Source organism: Mirounga angustirostris, unplaced genomic scaffold (assembly GCF_029215605.1).
Source record: "Mirounga angustirostris isolate CCGP_5_RB_7025 unplaced genomic scaffold, mMirAng1.0.hap1 SCAF_1, whole genome shotgun sequence".
Taxonomy (NCBI): domain Eukaryota; kingdom Metazoa; phylum Chordata; class Mammalia; order Carnivora; family Phocidae; genus Mirounga; species Mirounga angustirostris.
In genome coordinates, this window is record NW_026991709.1 from 109,525,087 (window position 1) to 109,548,650 (window position 23,564).

General features: G+C 35.6%; 1 long non-coding RNA gene across 2 annotated transcripts in view; it reads left to right on the plus strand.

Moving 5' to 3' along the window:
* Positions 1–15,299, plus strand: part of LOC123863706 (uncharacterized) — a 93,031-nt gene extending 77,732 nt beyond the window's left edge. For both annotated transcript variants that reach the window (XR_010410059.1, XR_010410058.1), the window contains 3 exons: positions 2,866–3,023; positions 5,504–5,575; positions 11,977–15,299. This is a non-coding gene — a long non-coding RNA (uncharacterized LOC123863706). The remainder of the gene's footprint in view (positions 1–2,865; positions 3,024–5,503; positions 5,576–11,976) is intronic.
* Positions 15,300–23,564: the final 8,265 nt, after the last annotated feature.

A 23,564-nucleotide genomic window follows, 5' to 3' on the forward strand; every position in this document is an offset into this window, starting at 1 on the left:
CATCGGACTATGAGACAGAGTCCCACCCCTGTCCTGGGTGGAGATATGCCAGTGCTATTTAATCCTTGTGCTGTGAAAGCAGTTGATGGTGATTGGTTATAAGGTTGTTGCTTCAGGGAGAGGAAGAGAGAGCATAGGGTCACCAGATGGGAGGTTACTAGAATAGGGGGCTGTGGCAGTTCCTGGAGAAGCAGAATAATTCCTACATTGGCTGCACAGCAAGATTATTGTTCTTTAGAACTCCTGGGTAGTTTCAGAATTATTCTTGGGTGTCCCATAAAGTATTGTAGTCTTAAGGGAGAGTATCCAAAAGATGTTCCTTAAAAGAACCCTTTATATAGAGAGATCTTAATGTAAGATCAATGGGAATTTGGAAAGCTATCAGAGGTAGCATTCTATAATGAAACAAATGTGATACTGGGTATCCATACATCCATATTCTAGATCCACTTCTATTTTAAGGAAAAGATCCTGCTTAGATAAAACAAAGTGTGTAAAATACATAAGTGATTTCAAATGATTTTTGGCCACAGAGTTCTTCTCCCTTTTCTTCCCTTCCTCCCTTCCCTTCTCCTACATTCTCTTTCTTAAACTCACTTTCTCTGAAGCTTACAGGAAAGGGCAATATATGAACATATACAAGTGGACAGCTGTAGTTGAAACAGGGGTCCCAGGCCCACAGTCAATTTATCCAGTCTCCACTTACCCCCTTACTGTGTTGGTATCTATGGTTCTCCCACGATTCCCTAAGAGTTAAACTAAAGATAGTTTGAAGCCACTGGACTGTCTTCAGTGTCCTATCAATTTAGAATCCACAATTCTATCAATCAGATTATTGATCATGGCACTGCGTGGTCATATTTCACAGTGTTTGTTCATATCATAGTGCTTGTCTTTCTCTTAGAAATTCCTTCCGGTGGAGGGCCACAGTAGTCATATTTGTACTACATGGATCTTCAGTGTTTGTTCTTATCAATTAAATGAAAAGAAACAACCTAAGAAAGGTCAGTAAGGTTTAACTCCTAGGAATGAGTTACATGGATCAAAGACGTTACTTTAATCTGGACTGGTCAATTGATGGAGATATAAAATAATCTATGTTGTGGATATTTTAGACCATGGGAAATTCCAAAAGCTGGAGAGAAAGAAGAAGGAAGAGGGAGAAAAGGAGAGAGAGAGAGAAATAGAGAAGGAGAGAGAGAGGGAAGGACAGAAGGAAAGAGGTAGAGGAAGAATGAGAGAAGGAGAAGGAAAGGGAGAGACAGAGAGGAGAATAATATGCAAATTCAAAGACAGGTGAAATTTTAGTACTAATTAATTTCCTAATAATTTTTGAGTTCCTTGTTCCATTTCCTTATAAGTCTTGAGTGTTTAGGATTCTGTGATATTTTCTTATATGTTTCAAACAGATACACACACATATATATATAGATATTTCTTCTTATTCAAATAAATTTATTTTACTTGAAACCAAGGGAACTGTGATGGCTTAAATACAGGCTTAAATGAGAGACAAGAGCCCACAGGAATTAGTCTAAAGCATTTGTTATATTTTAGTATATATAAATAATCTTTAAAATTGCTTATCTTTTGATTTATATATATTATACTTAAATGAATGAACAGAGAATACAAATAATTTTGCACAGATAATTTCACATAGCATTATTTATAACATCAAAAATGGCAACAAGTTAAACACCCAATAGTAGACTAATAGTTAATAAAGAATGGCATGGTCACGTAATGAGCAATTGTGTAGTCATTTCAAATGTTTTTTTAGGAATGCTTAATATAGGCTGTCACATTATACAACTCCAGGAGGTGTGGCATAGTCTAGGTAAATGATGTCCTTTAGACTTATGCAGTGTCCAGCCTATACTTGAATATACAATACATGACATATTAATGATATATTAAACATTAAGCCAGGGTTGACATTATGTTACTGTTAAATTAAAAAAAAAAAGTAGCACTCACACAAAATTATGTCTTTGGTATAATCCTAAAAATGCCATTTATAGATTATGGAGATGTATGTCAAATTATAATAAATTATCTCTGGATGTTGGAATTATGAATGATTTAAAGCAATCTTCGGCAGTTTCTTTTTTTTTTTCTATAATGAGCTCACATTGTTGGAATCTGAAAAAAATGATAATTATAATTTTTATGCTACTATCTATTAGTCTGTTAAACTAAACATCAGACATTGGGTTTATAAACAACAAAATCTATTATATCCTACACCTAATGTACTCAGGTATCACCTTCATGGCAATTCTGTGGCTATGTTTCACATTAACACTCAACTATTAATTTCTCTTTTATTATTCAATACTATCTGAGATATCTGCTTTATTTATGGATTGCCAGACTGGATACTATTCTCTAATAAAGATCTAACCAGACTTGAATATACTGAGAAACAACTTCACATTTACTACAGTCAATGATTCTGTTGACAACATATAATTCTTATTTTGCTAATTCCTAAGCTATACAAAAGACAGAATTCTCCAGGGTATTCCAAATCAATAATAAGCTTTGATTTTTCCACACTGTAAAGGGATTTAACTTCTAGATGTACTGATTTACCCATTTGCAAACTGATGATATACAAGTCTGCCTAAATGGCCTCTGGGGATATGATAAAGATTGGTGTCATTCAGACTAATAGAAAATATTAGACTCAACTGTGGCATAAACAGGTAAACAAATCTGTGAGATGCTTTAACACCCTTACAGAAAGGGGCATATTAAAGAGGTCTGGGGACAATTGGTTAAATATTGACAATAGAAAAATCCCATTATGGGGAAAAACTGACTTAAATCACACACTGAATACATGTATCTTCTACTTAGCACAATGTAATTTCTCAGTGAGTTTCAAAGAAGGACAACAAGCAACTTTTGTATGAGAACCTGAACTGTGTGGGGCCAGCCATTCAATTAGAACCTAATGCTAACAAGCAAGTGGTCACAACTTGGGTCCATACCCAAGCACCATGACAATATCAAAGGTATGTATTCCTATTGTTAATCTGCTCTTACTTCTTGAAGATGAATGCTACTAGCGAAAGAAATAATAACCATGTATTGTTGAGCTCCTACATGCCCACTCATGGTTTTAGTGTTTTACATGTATTATTTCTAATCCCTAGAAAACTCTTTAAGTGGATTTTCTTATCTCCAATATACAGAAGAGGAAACAGAAGCACATAGATTTTAAATAATTTGCACAGTGTCATTCAGTTCGTTGGGGTTGACTCAGTATTCAAACTCAAGGGTTTGAAACACAAATTGTTTTCTTTGTACTTTGATGCTTCCTTCCTGTTACTGAGATTATAAGAGTTGAGACTCACAGTATAAATGAAATTAATCAGTGTCTTATCTAGAGAATAACTCATAGATGGTCAATAGCTTTATCTCTGTTTGTAGGCAATATTTTATAGTATATTATGCTATATAATACTGTTTTCCAATAACTTCAAAGGTTTATCATTTCTCAAGTGGTTTATATTAGTTATCTATTGTCAAATAACAAGTTACTCTAAAACATAGCAGCTTAAAATAACAAACATTTATATTCTCATAATGTCAGTGCATCAGAAATCCAAGCATGGCTTAGGTGGCTACCTCTGGCTCAAAGTCCTTCATGACACTGCCCCAAGCTGTCAGCTTGAGGTTGTGGTCTTATCTGAAGGCCTAATTGGCTTGGGGAATGAGGGGAAGATTTCAGTCTCACTCATGTGGTCCCCTCACCAGGTGGGCCTCATGTCATGTTGCTGACTCCACCCAGGCTGTGATCCAAGGAGAGCAAGACAAAGCACCAAAGGCCAAAAATGAAATCTTTTATAACTTAGTCTAAGAAATGAGATCCCATCTCTTCTGCTGTCTTCTCTTCATTAAAAGTGAATCAGTAAGGGGCGCCTGGGTGGCTCAGTCATTAAGCGTCTGCCTTCGGCTCAGGTCATGATCCCAGGGTCCTGGGATCGAGCCCCGCGTCGGGCTCCCTGCTCTGTGGGAAGCCTGCTTCTCCCTCTCCCACTACCCCTGCTTGTGTTCCCTCTCTTGCTGTCTCTCTCTCTCTGTCAAATAAAATCTTAAAAAAAAAAAAAAGTGAATCAGTAAGTATAGCTTATACTTAAGGGGAGGAGGTTGCATCTTATACCAGAAGATGAGGAGCACTGGGGACTATATTAAAAACTGCCTATAACATGATCTAAGAGTATTGCTCTGACAAAAGAAGATTATAATATATACTTACAAGTTTTCTACAACTCCAGAATTGTTGTAGTCAGGACTCTAATATCAATAACAGAAAGCCAACTTAATCTGGCTTAAATAAATATAGGAAATTTATTGACTCAGGTAACTCAAAAGTCTATGTATGGGTCCAGCTCTGACAGACTGCATTGAGTGTTTGAATAATAGGAGTATCTGTCTGTCTCACCTGTCTCTGGCCTTACTTTCTTCTGAGTGTCTTTATTTTCTGGCAGGCTTCACATTGTGTAAAGATTTATTCTGGTGACCTTGGGGGAACATGATCTATAGTGGCCAATATCTTTTTGTAGAGGCCCAACAAAGTTTTTCTTTGGGTTCCATGCTCATTTCTGAATAGAAGGATAAAGTTCTCTGAAAAATTAGGCATGTGCCATCCTGGGGTTGTGTTACCCCTGTATGAATCATATGAACAAAGTGTTGTAGGGGAATTTGGTTCTAAAAAGGAAAAGGTTATAAGAATAAGGGGTCATATTATGGGAAGACAAAAATTTTAAAAATATTTAAAGAAAAAAAATCACAATGTTAAAGACTGAATTGTGAGCCCCCCAAAATTTATATGTTGAAACCCCAACACCCAAACGACTGCATTTGAAGATAGGGCCTTTCTATTTATTTATTTATTTGTTTGTTTGTTTGTTTGTTTGTTTATTTATTTTTAAAGATTTTATTTATTTATTTGACAGAGAGAGACACAGTGAGAGAGGGAACACAAGCAGGGGGAGTGGGAGAGGGAGAAGCAGGCTCCCTGCAGAGCAGGGAACCCGATGCGGGACTCAATCCCAGGACCCTGGGATCATGACCTGAGCTGAAGGCAGTCGCTTAACCAACTGAGCCACCCAGGCGCCCGAAGATAGGGCCTTTCTGGAGGTAATGTTAAAGATTTACTTATTATTTTTGTGGGGGAGGGAAAAATGGAAAGAGAGGGACAGTCTTAAGCAGACTCCACACAAAGCCTGATGTGGGGCTGATCACATGGCCCTAAGTTCACGACCCTGAGATCACAACCTGAGCAGAAACCAAGAGTTGGATGCTCAACCAACTATGCCACCCAGGTGTCCCAGAGGTAATTAAAGTTAAATGAGGTCATAAGGGTAGAGCTCGAATCCCCTTACTATCTACGTAAGATCTTGAAGTTGTCAGTATTTTATTTGTTTCCTGGGGCTCCCATAACAACAAACTGGGTGACTTAAAACAACAAAAATTTATTCTCTTACAGTTCAGGAGGCCAGAAGTCTGAAGTCAAAGTGTTGGCATTGTTGGTACCTTCTAGAGCACTACTCACATATAGGTAATTACAAACAACCTGTTAAATTGGACTGAATAGTGACTATAGGAAAGTCCTAAAGGGAAAGGAAAGATTTTTGTTCAATAAAATTTTCTATATATATAAAATTTTCAAATGTAAGCCTCAAAGATTCCTTAACTTGGTGTAATTTATAATATCAGAAAACAAATCTTCATTAACTTCATTGAATTTTTATAAAACCTATCACATAAGGATAAAAAAAGTTTTTAAAAATTATAACTAAGTATATTAGTTTTCTAGGGCTACTGTAACAAATTACCATAAAGTAGGTGGCTTAAGACAGTGGAAATTTATTTTTTCATGGTTTTGGAGTCTTGAAGTCTGAAATTCAAGTGTCAGCAGTTCTGTGTTCTCCCTGAAGGCTCTAGGGGAGAGTTTTTCTTTGCCTCTTCCTAGCTGCTAGGGCTTGCTGGTGATTCGTGGCTTGTAGATGCACCTGTCTGTGCCTTTGTTATCACACCTTCTCTCTATGTGTCAGTATCTAAATTTCCCTCATCTTATAGGGACACCAGTCACTGGATTTAGGATCCACCCTAATCCAGCATTAGCTCATTTTAACTTGATTAATCTGCAAACACCCTATTTCCCAATAAGGTCACAGGCACCGGTACTGAGGTAGGACTTCAATGTATCTTATTGGGGAATACAATTCCACCCACAACACTAGGTTTTAGGATACTTTAAATAAATTGCATTAAAAATGGAAAGAACTTTAGCTCCCTTTATTTCATTTTATGGGTTTCTATGAATAAACAAGAGTAATTTATAAGAGGAAGGTTAAAAAAAATCATAATTTGGTTAGGACTCCCACTGTACTAATCTAGTATTTCATGAATAAATCTCACATTATAATCGGTTTCTAATTAAAAATGTGCTGTCTACATACACTGTTAAAACTTACAACTGAGGGTTCTAGAGCGGAGGGGGTGGGGGGGATGGGTTAGCCTGGTGATGGGTATTAAGGAGGGCACGTACTGCATGGAGCACTGGGTGTTATACGAAAACAATGAATCATGGATCACTACATCAAAAACTAATGATGTACTGTATGGTGACTAACATAACATAATAAAATAAAATTTAAAAAAAGCCATTGCAAAAGTATAATCTGGTATTCATTAATCTGTTTCAGAATTTTGATGTGAAATAAAACTTATTTGTAGAAAGTCCCCCACATCCTAGAAAAAAAAAAAAAACCCAAAAATGTATTTTTCACTTTCAAATTCATAATTACCAAACGATCTTTTCTTCAGCTAATGCACAGTCTGTAACTTTGGGTTAGGAGTTACATGCTTAATATCACTCCACTATGCTGAAGAAATCTGTTTAAACAAATCACAAAGCTGTGACACAGGACAGAACACCGAGGCAAAGACATTTTTAGCTTCTTCTATTTAAAGTCATCCTGGTATTTACAGATGCAGGCAAACTACAGGTTGCTTCAGGTGTTTAGATCATCATTCTTCCACAAACCTTCCAAATCATATTCTAGATAAGAGTTCTGAAATCCCAGCATTCACAGTGACATTGCCCCTGCCTATGGAATTCTCAGCCTGCCCTGATTTGGCAGCTGTTCTAGAATTAAGGATTCATGTTTTGTTATTTTCCCTTCAGCAGTTTCTGATAATATTTCTCCCAACTCCAGAAATTGGGGGTTAAATTTTCAACATGTTAAATTAAGATATTTTTTTTCACTTAAATTACCCAGAGAAAATTTTACATTTCTTTTTTTGTATAAAAATGGAACAAGTAGATATTACATAATGGAATGATTATTGTCTTTCTTATATTCTCTTATTTCCCCACTCTCTTAGCCTGAGTACTCTAGAAAACAGTCTGCACCAGAATGTAAACACTAATGCTCTTTGGTAGGGATGAAATAGTATGTGCAAGGGCAATGAGAGTGAAGGGAAAAGGAAAATGAGGCAGGAAGGAGGACCAGAAATGAAATCAGCTGTCTGTGATTTCACAAGAAAATGCACTCAGTTATTGAATCACATGGGATATCTCTGGGCAAGCTTCATGAAATCACTCCATCTGGGAGCTATCTCTTAGGTGGGCATGGGGTTCAGGTAGAAGAGTAACTCCTCTGACGGTTCTACTGTTTCTTGCTAGTCAGATCAAATCCAGGGGCTACGAAATCCCCACACTCCTGGGTTTTGTATGACCTACCTCTTCTACACAGCCGACAGAGAAGCCACAACCTTTGCAGCTTTGACCTGGCTTGTGGTTTGGAGACAGTGGTCTCTAGCAGTTGGGGGTTTCTAGATCTCTACTGATCATGGTAGTAGTTGGATTTTATCATCCTCAAAATTGTGTGAGTCAAAGCTAGGGATGCTCAGGCCAAGAGCAAAGTCAGGAGATTGAGGTTTGGAGAGTTCAAGTCAGAGGAGCCTATTGGGCAGTACATAACTGGGTCTGATGACCCAGCACAGATATGAATATTCTGACCTGTGAAAGCATTGCTAATTTTTACACCTGGGTTGATCTTTAAAGATCATTTATTCCAAATGTGACTTTAAAAATATGAGGAGCTATTTCCATTTTCAGTTACAATGGAGTAATAAAGACTGGATTTACCTTCCTGTTTGAAACAATTCCCCCCCAAAAAGCGAAGTATTTAAAACAACAGTTTTCAAGACACTAGATGTCAGATGATGAAGGAGAGTGAGACCTGAGAAATAAGAAACAAAAAGGTGAGCCTAATGAATGCTGCCCCTTACTTCTGTAAGAGTTTCTAGGCCAAGAAAGAGAGATTCAGTAGGAGCACAGTATATGGAGGAGATGGAACTGTAAGTGTGTGTAGACTGAGGTAGCTAGACTTTGCAGTGAAGAGTATCAGGAAGAAGACAGCAACAGAGAGAGAGAGAGAAAGAGAGAGAGAGAGAAAGCTCCAGAAACCTGGCAAAGACACCCCTTGAGTATGCAGTTGGATACTAACACATGCATACAAGGAGACTACCTCAGGCTGAGGAAAGAACCACCTGATAGTATTAGAAGTAACAGTGCCTAGCATTCACTCAGGATTTGGAGTAATGCTGTTACCAAATTCTAAATATAAAAACTTTGATGTGTGAGATGAAAAATACTGTGAATGAAATTAAGCAAGTTAGGAAATATTAAAAAGGAAATATTTTAGAATGGCTAAGATTGAAAAGATTGAGCATACCAAATGTTGACAATGAAGTGGAGAAATTGGAAATCTCATAAATCTCATGCTTGTGGGAATGTAAAATAATATAACTACTTTGAGGGTTTAACAGTTTCTCATGAGATAACATACACCTATAATATAATCCAGTCATTCCACTCCTTAGCATTTTCCCAAGGAAAATGAAAGCCTGTGTCCCTACAAAGAATCATACACAAGCTCACATAACTGCTTTCTTTATAATATCCCAAACTAGAAATGACCAAAATGTCTATCAACAGGTGAACGGATTAGCAAACTGTGATATGTCCATATAATAGATACTTGTCAGCAATAAAAAGGAATGAATTTTGATAAATGCTACAAAATGGATGAATCTCAACATCATTATGCTAAGCAATAGAATCGAGATAAGAAAGCATACATACTGTATTATTGCACCTATGTAAAATTCTAGAACATAAAAACTAATGTATAGTGACAAAATATATCAGTGGTTGCTGGGAGATGGAAAAGGGACAGAGAAAGTTGAGTGGGAATGACTGCAAGGACCCTTTGAGGATTATGGATATACTCATTATCTTGATTGTGTTAATGGTTCGTGGTGTGCACATATGTGAAAACGAATCAAATTGTACACTTTAAATATGTGCAGCATATTGTATATTGTTAAAAAAAAAAAAAAGAACCTGGAGAAAAAAAAGTCTCACAGAGAGTTATAGGTAGAACAGATAAAGTCATTTCCTTTTTTCTTTCTTTTAACACTTTTTTAAAAATTTTATTTTATTATGTTATGTTAATCACCATACATTACATCATTAGTTTTTGATGAAGTGTTCCATGAGTTATTGTTTGCGTATAACACCCAGTGCTCCATTCAGTACGTGCCCTCTTTAATACCCATCACCAGGCTAACCCATCCCCCCCCATCACCAGGCTAACGCATCCCCCCTCCCCTCTAGAACCCTCAGTTTGTTTCTCAGACTAGGGGGTATTATGCTAAGCGAAATAAGTCATTTCCTTTTTTCTATAATGCATTTCCTTTATTCTTAAAAGTATTTGAAAATAGTATTGATTATTAGATATAGTGTTATGTGTAAGTGCAATCTATAATAATTTGCAGTTCTGTCTTACCTCTTCCAAAATCAAAGAAGCACAACTGCAACTGTTACTCATGTGGACCTTGAAAGGCTTGGAGTCCAGATACTGAGAACCACCATAGCCATGGTTACATTATTGCTTACTGGGGACTCCCTAACAACAAAAAATGTGGGATGACAATTCATTAAATAGTCTATTTACAGTAATCTTCACTTCACTCAGTGTTTGGAGTTTCTCACATTTTACCTTGCCTTAGAATCACCCGCAGGCTTGTTAAACACAGATTGCTGGGCCCCATTCCCAGTTTCTGACTGAGTAGGTCTGGTATGAAGCCAAAAAATTTACATCTCTCCCAAATTTACAGATGATGCTGATGCTGTTGCTTGAGTGACCACACTTTGAGAACCACCAAGATAAAGGCCCTAGACTGAAAGAAAAAGAAGTCCTTCATACAGTTGAATTTAATTATTGATTTAGGTTTAGATTTAAATATGTCCAGGTAGCAGAGAGCAAGCTAGCATCTGAGCATCCCAGTGGGAATACCCTTCCTGTTTCCTGGATATATTCAGCTCAAAGCAAACCTGCTTTTGTAGGTGTAGGAGTCACAACTCTGTCTACTTTTCAAATTTAAAATGTTAAATGATAGTCAAAGATAGCACAATTCACAGTTGAATCCTTGAGGAACCAATGAGATCATTGTTCACTTACAAGTTCAAAAAGGTATTTAAGTGCCTACTCTGTGTTAGGCACTGGGGATTCAGTGGTGAGCAAGTCAGGCAAGGTCTTTACCTCTTGGAGATTTCTGTCTATTGGGAAAATTGTCATTATACCAATAAACATCCAAATAATAAAGCACAATTATGACAAGTATACAGAAAGAGAGCTATAAATATCGATCAGTACAAGGATAATGTTCATATTCATGAAGAAAATGCATATAATTCTATTACTTGATTGGATCCATATGTGCCTTCAATTCCAATGATAATTTCTGATATAATTTGCACCAGACAATTCTAATAGACAATTTTAATGAGTATGGCACTCTGTTTCCCATTTACACTTTCATTGTTTTTGGTTTTATCTCTGAATTTGTGTCTTCTTTCTCTTGTGAGTTGATTTAATTTCTACCTTTTATTACTTTTCTATTTTTAGAAGTCACGGTGTCAGTCTATTCAATGTTTTTCTTTGATTTCATCTCAACAAAAATAAACTTCTGTTTAATATATTACTGTACATTTTGAAAAGAATCAGATTTTCTTTCTTTTTAATCTTTTTAAAAAATTTATTTATTTGTCAGAGAGAGAGAGAGAGTGGGGGCACAAACGGGGAGTGGCAGGCAGAGGGATAAGCAGGCTCCCTGCTCAGCAAGGAGACCAATGAGCAACTCAATCCCAGGACCCTGGGATCATGACCTGAGCTGAAGTCAGACGTTTAACCCACTGAGCCACCCAGGCATCCCAAGAATCAGATTTTCTGAGCTTCACTAAATTACCACTTCTTTTGCAAGACAAATGCTTCACAGGAGACTTTATTAATATGTGTTCGATAAATACATTTCTTCCATTTCCCAGATCTTTTCCTTTATTCTTTCATGCATAGTAAACTTGTGAAATTCATGAATGATAAATCTCATAATTGTCTTGAAACTTCAAATTTATATATACCACAATGTTTGCACAGGCTCCTGGCTTTCACCTAAAAGCCAATATGGTTCCTCTTCTTATTATCTCACCTTTTTTTTTAAGATTTTATTTATTTATTTATTTATTTATTTATTTATTTATTTATTTATTTGAGAGGAGAGAAAGAGTGAGTGGGAGGGAGAGGGAGAGAGAATTTGAAGTAGACTTGGTGCTGAGCGCAAAGCCTGACACAAGGCTGAATCTCACAACTGGAAGATTATGACCTGAGTTGAAACTGAGTCGGACACTTAACCAACTGAGCTACCCAGATGCCCCTCATCTTACCTTTTTAACTTATATGAAAAGTTGTCATGCAATGCAATGTTCACACTGAAAGGAAATTTTTAATCTTGTGTGAGGGTTACTGTGTAAGTGATGATGAGCAGAAAAAAATCAAAATAAAAAAGTGAACAGTTGACTAAATTGGTGCTTTCTCCTTTTTTCAGGTCTCAGGACATATCGAAATTTACAGCCTCAGAGTTGAGAGGGCCAAACTCTCAGGGCTCATAGCTGTGACAAAACATTGCCTGGGATGTTCAAGGCTAGGCTCCATTACCAGCTGAGTGACTCACCAGCTCATGCACAATACATAAGATTCAAATTTGTGACCAAGCAAAACTTCAAATAGCTCCAAATTATGAATGCTAGGTTGCTTGGGAATTGTTCATTCTGTCTTTCAGCATTTGCAAAATATTTATTCAACAAATTAAAAGATCAGGGCTAATAATGAATATCAAGCCTCTATACTTCTTGTTCTATAATTCTGCCAGGTTGTATAAAATCATGCACCTCAAGATCCTATGACATTATTTACAACTTGTTCCTTATCTCTCTGATATATACCCCACCATTTTAGAACCTTTTTCATCTACTTATGCATTTTTGAAATTTACAATGATGTAAGCACTTTGCCTACCTTCTGATAAGTAAGAGAGGCTGTACTCACTTAAGCCTATAGTTTGGCTGGGTAGAAAGAAACACAAAGAGACCATTATGATAAAATGTGAATAGTTCTGTATCACAGAGAAGCCCAGAAAAAGCAAAGGACAAAGAAAGACACATCCAGTTTTCCTCTTACTGTGATGTTCGATCCAGTAACTTTTCCCGTTAGTTTTCCTCTCATTCTGAACATGGCTCATGAAATAACATCCTGAATATGTCCAGAGTCAGCGAGTATCACCCAGCATCTATGCTTTAGTCCCACTGCAGCTTTCACTAGAGCAGATCTGCCACTTGCCTGTTCTAGTTTAAGTTATTATGGCTTCTATCAGGACATCCATGTGAAAATAGATGTGATGGACTTGAAATAGAATTTAGTAATGGGAAAAATGTCTGTTTTAGGCTAAAATTTCGTATCAAATAAATAGTTGCTAGGTGACTACACAATGTGATTCATATTCTGCAGCTGATATCACTGTAAAAAATTAAAAGTTAGGTTTTCTTTAAAGTATTTTCTCATATTCTCTAATGATGCTAGGCTGGGGACTTCTAATACTATAGGACAAACTTAAATCAAAACACATTGGCCATTAAACTCTGATTTCAGTAGGGAGTAACTGATATCTGAAGTCCCTGCTGAAGACACAGGAGGGTTTGATGATCTTAGATTTGAGGTAGATTTTCCCACAACTTTCATTGTCTCAACTTACTCCAAGAAGAAAAAAAAAAAACAACAAAAACCTGTATTAAATGAAAACCCAAAGAATTATTAGAATTGTATGGTTCCAAATAGGGTAAGAGAGTAATATAAGTAATGGGAACATATATCAGTAGAAACTTACTTTCTTTTTTCTTTTTAAAAATTTTTTAAAGATTTTATTTATTTGCCAGAGAGAAAGAGAGAGAGAGAACACAAGCAGGGGGAGTGGCAGGCAGAGGGAGAAGCAGGCTCCCCGCTGAGCAGGGAGCCTGGTGCTGGGACTCGAGCCCAGTACCCTGGGATCGTGACCTGAGCCGAAGGCAGATGGTCAACTGACTGAGCCACAGAGGCATCCCTTACTTTCTCTTTTCTACCAGATAGTGTGCCCCTGTAGGTGGAAACTATCATTTCTTTTTGGGGTGGCAACCCTTAATTCTCTGTTCTACTTGGTAGGCACCCAATAAACATTTGGCAATGATTATAAAAATAATGAAGATGAAGTTATTTTAATTTTAAATTAAGCTAAATTCTGGGAAGATTTTGTAATAAAAATAAATTTTTCTTCCTGTTCTATTCTTTGTTCTTCAGGACAGTTCATGAGTATGTCTTGCCTATTCAGAATGACACTATGCATTATTCTCAAAAGGCATGAATTTTTTCAGTCTCTTGAGTCATATTGATTTGGAATAAACATGTCCTTAAAATTCTGATTTAATGTTCTCAGAAAATTTTGCCCATTATGGAAGTCACTTTCATATGTTCCTGTGAGAGGACAGAGATTTGAATTTCTACTTGATTTCTTGCTTCTATTCAATTTCCTATCCAAGACGTCAAATTCATCTCTCACTTGTGACTTTCATAGGAAGATATGATGGCTCCAATGGCAGAAGGGAAAGGACTATATTTATAATTGTCAGTATTTTTATAGCAACAAGCTGCTGGATCAACAAAAGACAATACAGATTGAGCCATTTGTATTTTTACAGCTATAATTTAATTTTACTTAGGAGCAATATATAAATTTTCTTTTGTGTTTATTTAGCTATCTGTGACTTGGGGCCCCTTTGTTGCCTTCGAATTGTCAGTTATTTTAATACTGTTTTTATCTCTTTTTTTTCCTCATGAAAGCAGAATTTTTTTTTTAAAGTGTAATGACTATAAAAGAAAATGACACTGTATGAAAGGTATTGTTAAAATGAAGTGCTAAATGTCAAGATTCTTAACGCAGAGGAGAAAATTTACATTAGATTCTAATTATACTTTAGCAGCAAATTAAAAAATACAAAGAGAATCTAAAATTGGAATAAATATACAAGTGAATCAAAATTGCTTTTAAAATGCCTTTTCTTTACCAGATGATCAAAGTACCGATTTTTCTTCTGTATGAAATGTCACATGTTCTAAACAGTTTTCCTGATTGGTTGAAAATGAAATTGAAAATTCTGTGTGTTTTTTTCACATCTACCTCAGTCATATATCTCTTCATTTTGCATTTTATTGTTTCTCATATTCTCTCTTTTAATAATCAGTTCCTTATCCATTTAGATGCATATATCCTGTGACAGTCTTTGAAGAATATATATACATTATTGTAGTAGATTGAGCTATTACAGTAGGTAATCACCCACTCTGCTTCACTATTTTCCTTAAGAGTTCATAAAAGCAAAAAGAAGACAGATATTCTTATTGATCAAAAATTACAGTAATAATTCATCAATAGAAGATGAGTAAAGGTGAAATGATATAATTTTTATTAATCTTTCCATTTCCTTTTATTTCTTTCTTTTTTAAATTTAAATTCAATTGGCCAACATATAGTACATCATTAGTTTCAGATGTAGAGTTCAATAATTCATCAGTTGTGTATGTATAACACCCAGTGCTCATCATATCACATACCCTCCTTAATGCCCATCACCCAATTACCCCATACCCCCCCACCTCCCCTCCAGCAACCCTTAGTTTGTTTCCTATAATTAAGAGTTTCTCATGGTTTGTCTCCTTCTCTGAGGACTTCCCATTCAGTTTTCCCTCCCTTCCCCTACGATCCTCTGTGCTGTTTATTTCACATATGAGTGAAATTATTTAATTGTCTTTCTCTGATTGACTTATTTCACTCAGCATAATACCCTCCAGTTCCATCCATGTCGATGTAAATGGTATTTTAATCTTTCCATTTCAAAGCAAGTTTGACTAAATTCATAGTCATACTGAAAATAAAATCTGTTTTGTTTTATTATTTTTAGCTGCTAATTAATAAACAGTGGAATTTAAAAATAATAGTGGACTATAAGTTAAAGATTGAGCCACATTCCTGACTTTGTATATGACCATGAAAAAGTCAACTCTCTGTTATGAGGAAACAATAAGCCTCTAGAATATTCTGAAGCTTAAAAATAATCCCTCCAATAGTTTTTTTTTTTAAGTCAAAAGAATATAAAATTGATATGCTGCTAGACATAATGCCTTATCTCAAACTACTACATAGTTAGTGACATGTTTAATTAAGCTATGTTTAATTGGAATTTGATTGTTACCATGAAGATGAGCATTATTTTTTTCATGTGTCACTAAGACCATATGTTTTCCAATATACTCTTTACAGACTCACCTTAACAGTTACCACATGAGAACAAAGAACAAAGAAATTTCATTTCTGTATTTCTCCATTTAGAATTACTTAGAAGAAAGGTCAATAACCACATCAAAATACAGTTCTTTGAGATAAGTACCTTAGCATTGTCAGCACAACATGAAATATTTAAAATATCTGCAACAGGAACTACAATGGGCATTTCGTTCTTAAATTAAGCCACACAATACCAGATATGCCATTTCAATCAATTTCATTGGATTGCATAGCAGTAAAGCATTAAATATACCACTGGGTAACATTGTGAAACTATATTCTCATATCTAAGTTAAAATAATGCAAGGACATACATAACTTGTACTCCTAAAATTCTAGTAAAGAATTTATCTTGTTTTATATTCTTCACCCATAGTTCTTTTATGTCTTTGAATGGGTTTTCTTGTAATCTGTGTTTCATAATTACTCATTTTGTAATGTATGTCATTTTTGAGATTCCACTGTATGCATATGCATTCCCTATCCCACTGCCCCACTGTCTCTCCTGGTATAGTATGCACACTACATTAGCAGAAACAAATATTCCTTCCTTTGGATCTTCAACACTCTGGACATTTTAAAAAAAGGATTTATCTTCTATAAGACAAGTCATCTGCTAAAATATACAGATATAAATAATCTATTTGTAGACAGTCTAATTATATCAGTCCAAATAGAAACAGAATTCCTTCATATTTGGACTCGTTCATTGGCAAATATATGTAAGAAGCTGGCCAAAATATAATTTAATCCCACTGGGATAGCTATTTAAGGAAAACAAAACAAAAATGCTTAGCTTGAACCAATTTTCTTCTATACTCCTCTCTGGGCACATAAATAATAAAAATAACTTATCCCACAGGGATAAATCCATGTCCCCTCACCAACTTTTTCTTCCTCTTTGATTAGGGACAAAACAACTAAGTAGCATAGTTTTCATATAAATTTGCAGTATTTCTAAAATGTTACATAAGAAAATTTTCACTAGTATATTAAGAAAAATTCCAACGTGGTACCACATAATCCACATAATAAAAAGTCAGGCCCAGAGGGAAAACAAAAGGTAAAAAAAAATTGGTTCTAAAAAATCTTCCAACTCTAATGGAATAGCTGGTATTACACAAGTTCTCCAGTCAAAAGCTACAATAAAATCTCAGTTTAGGTTTTTTTAGATTATTTAGGCATTAGAAAGAAATTAAGGCCACCAGGATTAGAGGTACAGATAAAAAAGAGAAGGAAAACACACCGAAGGGAGCTATACTTGTTCAGCTTATTTTTCCCAGTGGAGCATTTGCTACCATTTGCCATTTCATATTGTGAGGTTCAGAGTTTAAGCAGAAAGTGTCTGCCTAGAATATTTGTCAAACATGGGATGAAAAGGTAAAAATATAATGGCTATCAAGGTAGGTCAGACCCAAAGGAACAAGATCTAGAGAAAATGAATTTGTAAAGAAGTGAGGGCAACATTCTTTTCCTTGAGGCATCTGTCAAGCATGAATCTTCCAAGGTGTAAGAGACTGAAGAACTAAGAAGAAAGCAAGCGAAAAGGTAAAGAAAACTTTTAGCAGTCTCACAACACCAGAAGAACACAAATTGGAAATTAGAATTTGCTGAGGAAGAGGGGCAATGGTAACACTCAAAATTTTCAGGAATATGGGAAAATGTTACAGCTCTTACAAAGCTTGAAACCTATTCTCAAACTTTATCAGTCCCTGCTTAGACTAATGAAATCTGCCCTTACACTAACTACTCACTAGAATAATTAAATATTCTTTGAGGAAGATAATGTCATATAGAGCTTCTTATCTTGGTAGTCTTTTATATACAATGTTTAGAATTAAAAAAAATCTACAAGAGAAGAGCACCAAATGATCAAAAAACAAGAGAAGGAATAAATGCTAGAAACAGACCCACAGATGATCTAAATAGTGAAGTGATAAAACAGAAACTTAAAAATAATTGTAATTAATATGTTCAATAAAATAGATGACAAGATAGTTTCAGAAAATATGGGAATATATATAAAATAATCAAATGGTAGTTCCAGAACTGAAGGGTACAATAACTGAAATTTAGTACTCAGTGGGATAAATTACCAGATTAGATATAAAAAAAAAAACAACAAAGTAGGTCAGTAGAAAATAACCAGACTGAAAAACAAAGAGAAAATGCATGTGTAGAAGAGAAAGAGAGAAGAGGGAACATGGGACTGAAGCAGTAGTTGAAACATTGGCAAAACATTTTCCAAAGCTGTAGAAAGATATCAAGATACAGTTTTACAAAGAACTACTGCTCTCCAATATTATAAATACCCAAAATATCACATCTAGGCACACCTTAGTAAAACTGATGAAAAATAAAAGGAAGAGAAAATCTTAGAAACAACCAGAATAAAGAATAAAATCCCATGTTATTTGACTTTTCAGACTAGCAGTAAAGGACTCTCATTTTTTTTCATTTTCTTTCCTTAGAGTGATCTGCTTCTCTAACAATTCATCTTAAAATCCCTTATCTGAGAAACTTGTAAAAAATATAAACGTAAATAACTGAGTGGGAAGTCATCAGAGAGGGAGACAAACCATGAGAAGCTTTAACTATAGGAAACAAATTGAGGGTTGCTGGAGGGTAGGTGGGTGGGGGAATGGGGTAATTGGGTGATGGGCATTAAGGAGGGCATGTGAAGTGATGAGCACTGGGTGTTATACATATCAACTGATGAATTATTGAAACTATATCTGAAACTAATGATGTACTATATGTTGGCTAATTGAATTTAAATAAAAAATGTCTATGGCTGGGTAATTTGAATGACAAATAATTACATTTTTTTTTAAATCAGCTTGAGGACACTTAATCATTTCCCCTTTTCTAGCATGAATTCTCCCATTTATAATTTTACTTCAAAAATTAGGAGTTGACTTTTGTTTCTTAATTGATTGGGAATTTTAACCTTTGAGACCAATTCTTGAACTTAATTTGTCATTGTCTCATGACATTTTAGAACTTCTTGCAAATATATCCCCCACTGACTCAATATACAAACTTTGACATTCTTAAATTCACAGTGACCGTGAAACGTGAATCTTTGTTTTAGGTCATAATACCATTATAAAATATATGTAAGGATGTAGGGAAGAATTATTTTACATTTAGGAATATAAAACTATATTTTAAAGTAGAAATATTCTTTTTTTAAGATTTATTTATTTATTTACTTGAGAGGGAGAGAGATTGAGAGCATGAATGGGAAGGACAGAGGGAGAGGGAGAGAGAATCCCAAGCAGTCTCTGTGCTCAGTGCGGAGCCCAATGTGGGGTTCGATATCACAACCTGAGCTGAAACCAAGGGTCAGGCACTTAACTGACTGTGCCACCCAGGTGCCCCTTAAGTAGGAATATTCTTAAAGAATTATACAGTAGCTCATCATTCTGGTTTCTATTTAAATCAAATTTGAAAGAAAAATTGTCATTTCTTTTAGATTTATATTTTGCTAATTTTTCATTGGGACAGGCTTTCATTTAAATAAGATGGAAAAAAACAATGGTCAATATGAGGAACAAAGACTGGTGGAAGAGTAAACAAAAAGGCAATTGAGGAAATAATTTAGGAAATTATGGTAAGAAAGGAGTTATTTAAGTACAATATAAAAGGGAAAGAGTCAGTAGTAGGCATTCAGATTCAACAAATAGTTTTGAACCTCTATGGGCTTGCCTATGTACTGGGCTCTGAACAAAAAGAAAAAGCCTTCTGGGGGCGCCTGGGTGGCTCAGTTGGTTAAGCGACTGCCTTCGGCTCAGGTCATGATCCTGGAGTCCCGGGATCGAGTCCCGCATTGGGCTACCTGCTCGGCAGGGAGTCTGCTTCTCCCTCTCCTGCTCCCCCCTCTTGTGCTCTCTCTCTCAAATAAATAAATAAAATCTTTAAAAAAAAAAAAAAGAAAAAGCCTTCTGCTTTCAAGGAACTTATATTGTAGTTGTCATATATCAGTTAAGATTAGGTTGTCTGCATTAAAAAAATATTTAATAAGATTTTAAAAATCACATTGTTTTTCTCTAACACAAAATAAAACCGAATTTAACCCAGTACTGGTTAAATTCCTACCTCCAGGCAATTTACTGTTCAGAAGAGCTGCTATGGCACCAGCCTTCACATCGATTACCAGACAGCAAGAAGGGGGAAGAGGAAAAAAGCAAAGGGAAATATTATCCCTTAAGGAACTAACCATACTAGAGTCTCTTCCCCAAACTTCTAACTTTTAACTCATTAGTCAGGACGTAGTCATGTTGATGATGTGGGAAACAAAGGCAAAAGAAACAAATTAAATGTCCTTACTATTTACAGCCCATTGACAAGTCCCTGAAACAGGTAGAGTGACCTTCCTCTGGGAGCTCAGTTGCCTCAATGTTAATACTTTGCTAAGGGCAAAAGGCAATCTTAGCTTAACATTATCCCAACTCCCCAGGATCCTTTAAGTCTATTTTAACATATAAAAATTCCTTTGGAAACTTCCTTTACCTCTACCTCCCAAGATATATGTTAGCAACCATCCCCCAAACACATGGCTCACCAAGATACAGCTGAAGGATCTCATGACTAGGGTTTTATTAGATAGTAACACATGACATTTCCTAACAATAGCTAGCCCTCTCAAGGTCCTGGAAATCTTGCTTCCAAAATTCCTTAGAGACTTATGCTATCCCTAACCCCCTCCCAACTTGAAAGTATATAATCAGCCATTCCTCATGACCCCAGTGCAGTTCCTCCTGCCCATAGTTTCTGTCCCTATACTTTAATAAAACCACCTTTTTACACCAAAGATGTCTCAAGAATTCTTTCTTGGTCATCGGCTCCGAATCCCAAACATTTCCTACATCACTGACACCTTTAGCTGCAAGGAAGAGTGGGAAATGACACATTGTTGTCAGGCATATCACTGCTCCAAATAATACTAGATTGTTTGCTCTTAAAGCAGAAAGGGAGAGTGGATATTATGTAGGGATCCAGTAGGCTCTATCATGGATAGACACATGTGAACATGGTTATTTTAATAATATATTACTCAATGTCATATGTTGGCAGAATTATTAAGTAGCCCAAAGTGGTCTTTGATTATTATTTTATAATTATTTGCTTATTATGATCTTTAAACCATGGATATATTTATAATGATAAGAAAAAATAAAGAGACTTATGTTGGCTGAGAGAGTCTATTTTCTCCTAGTTGGCCCTATCAGTTATTGTTCATCTAAATCCACTTTTATTTTGTTCCATTCCCTAAGAGCATACTTTTTTGGGAAACTGAGAAAATTATTTAAACTCCGACTTGACTTACAGAACTACTTGCAGATGTTGTCTTTGAACATTTAGGAGACTAATGAGAGCTGCATGCTAATCTCATTAGATTATTCACAAATAAGAGCAATAAATTTATATTCTTAATAGTTTAAGACCCAGAGATTTGGCATAAGACACCGCCAACTCAACCCTTTTCCAGTTACTCATATTAAGGGCATATCTAAATAAGTTCCAAAAGCACCTTAAAGTTTCAATTCCATTATAATTCTTTCCTGTGGCTAGTTACTGGTAGCAGAAGGACTGAGTTTCTCTTGTGCGTACTAGTTTTATAAAGTTAAACTCTGTTAGAGTAGCAGTAAGGAATATACTGATTGCTTCTCAGCTCCTACTTCCCTCCCTCACACTATTAAAAAATAAATTAATGGTTAGGTCCTTCTCTGAATCAATCATACAATTTTCTGAATACAGGAATTTTACAATTTGTAACATGCTTTCCCTTGTAGTGTCTCACTTTATTCTCACAATTGTCCTATAAAGTATAACAATTTGCAGTTAATATCCCTGTTGTACTATATCTGAGGTTCTGAGAGATGATATGAATTGCTCAAGTCACTTGGCCTATGAATAACAAAATTTGAACTATGGCTTATTTAAAAACATTTCTTTTCCACTGTTATTATTTTCCTTTTTATCTACCCACAAATTGTCAGTAAAATTATTTTCCTATGTTGCTGTTACCAATACAAAGGAAAAAATCTTTTTTCTAGGTTGCTTCTGCTCTACCCTCTTTTAATTACATTCATACACATTCTCACATCTCTCGCTTTTCTTCCCTTCCAGAGCAATTTGTTTTGTAGCTATCCCTTAATTAATGCCTATTCTTCACCCATTGGTATAAAGGGCAGGAATGAAATATCAAAACTTGCTTTGTAATTGTAGATTCACTCCTGCTGTGAGGCTCAATGAAAGGAATAAAATTTCAATTAAGCAATTACCAAAGAGTGCCACTGAAAGCCTCAGGAGTGCAACTGTTCCTCTCCATGATTTTTGCAGCCCTCATTGACCATATGTTGAATTTCCATTTTCCATGGTTTCCTCTCAGGCGGAAATCTCCACATATTGACATGTGTGTAATGGAGGGGCACCACGTGAGGTCCAGTTTTGTATTTATCCAAGCCCACTTGCTTCAATGTCTGTGACAAGAGTAGAATGAGTACCAGCAAGAGGCCGGACATTTTCGATGCCCTGTCAAAGCCTGGCTGTTCTTGGTCCTGTGATGATATGGAAATGGCTCCCTTCTTATTGTGCAAGCCAAACTCACATGTGGATTAGCCCTTTGAACACCAAGTCCATTTCTTTGCTTTCATTGTTAGTACTTGTAAACCAGACTCTGCGTAGAGAGCAGACACTCCGGTTTCCAACCACATAGACCAACTTAGGAGAGCCTAAGAGAGGAGAGCACATAGAGTCAGATCCCCTTCAAGATACCAAAGAAGCAAAGTTTAATCTTGTTTTCCTGTCTTTAAAGTCACAGACTTTAGTTTCCAGCAAGTTGTGAGCACAAACTATCACTCTATAGATACTCAAGGCACTTGGAATCACTCACCCCATGTCCACCCACTGGAATTAATTTGGAGTAACAGTATGTTCTCTGGATATTTCTTAGTTTTTTTCAGTGCCTTTGCTCCAAGATTATAAAGCACACATTTAAAAAACATGAATAGTTCTAAAGGTGAATATAATGCTTTAATACTAATGTAATATGCTACTACTAATAATATGCTACATTTGCATTGTGATTTAAATTTGTTTACATACTGTATGTTTTTAAGTAATAAGTACACTGATTTTCTCTGCATCCAATGAAATTTGAGTAAAGATACAGAAAGTTTTATCATAAAGGTTTAGTATTTTCATATCATTTTTCTTTCTCTGCATTGCTTGACCTTGATGTTTAAGAAATAGACACATGTGGAAGCAGTAGTGATCTTTTGTATTCTTTTATAAATGGGGATCTAGGTTTCTGAAGCAGAAGTACTCAGGAGTTTATTTTTAAACATTAATACCATTGAAAATATACTGAATACCTTAAAAAATGTTACAAAGAGGGTTAAAGAAAGAACTAGATTTTTAAAAAACACGAACAATAAAAAGAAATATTAATTGAATCTTCTCCAATCCCTATCCACAATACGTGAGCCTGCAGAAGTAAACACAGACCATACTACCCTTTGCTAATGGGATTTTGATGGCGCCCTGTAGGACCAAGCCCATAGTCTTCACTGTTGTATTCCAAACACTAATGGTCTGACCCATTCCTTGTTTAACTTCTCCATTTCCACTCTCTCACTTGAAGTTCCAGTAATAACAGTTTACTGGAATTTCCTGAACAGTTTTAAGTATCTACATCATTTTCGTAATTTTTTTCAGCCTACAATGATTACAATGATCTTCCTCTGTTGATTGAGTTG